This window comes from Triticum dicoccoides, chromosome 6A, assembly GCF_002162155.2.
Source record: "Triticum dicoccoides isolate Atlit2015 ecotype Zavitan chromosome 6A, WEW_v2.0, whole genome shotgun sequence".
In the NCBI taxonomy this organism is placed as follows: Eukaryota; Viridiplantae; Streptophyta; class Magnoliopsida; order Poales; family Poaceae; genus Triticum; species Triticum dicoccoides.
The window spans coordinates 558,714,153-558,714,523 of record NC_041390.1 but is presented as its reverse complement, the minus strand read 5'-3'; positions in this window follow the sequence as shown (position 1 = coordinate 558,714,523).

The window sequence follows — 371 nt, the reverse complement described above, 5'->3', positions numbered from 1 at the left end:
GGTAAAACTAAACCAGCAACACCGCCCGATGCGCCGACATCCTAATGGGAGCTGCACATATCTCGTTCTCAGGGCAACACCGGATAGGTCAAGCTACGAGTAAAACCAGCCCTCAAGTTTCCCCGAGGTGGCCCCGCAGGCTGCCCATTTCAGACCAACACTTAGACAAGCACTGGCCCGGGGGGGGGGGGGTTAAAATAAAGATGACCCTCGAGAGAGCGACTCCCAAGGGAAAAGTAGGTGGTGGTGAGGCAAATGGTAAAACCAAGGTTGGGCATTGCTGGAGGAGCTTTACTTAAGGCGAACTGTCAAGGGGTTCCCATTATTACCCAACCGCGTTAGGAACGCAAAATCCGGGAACATAACACCGA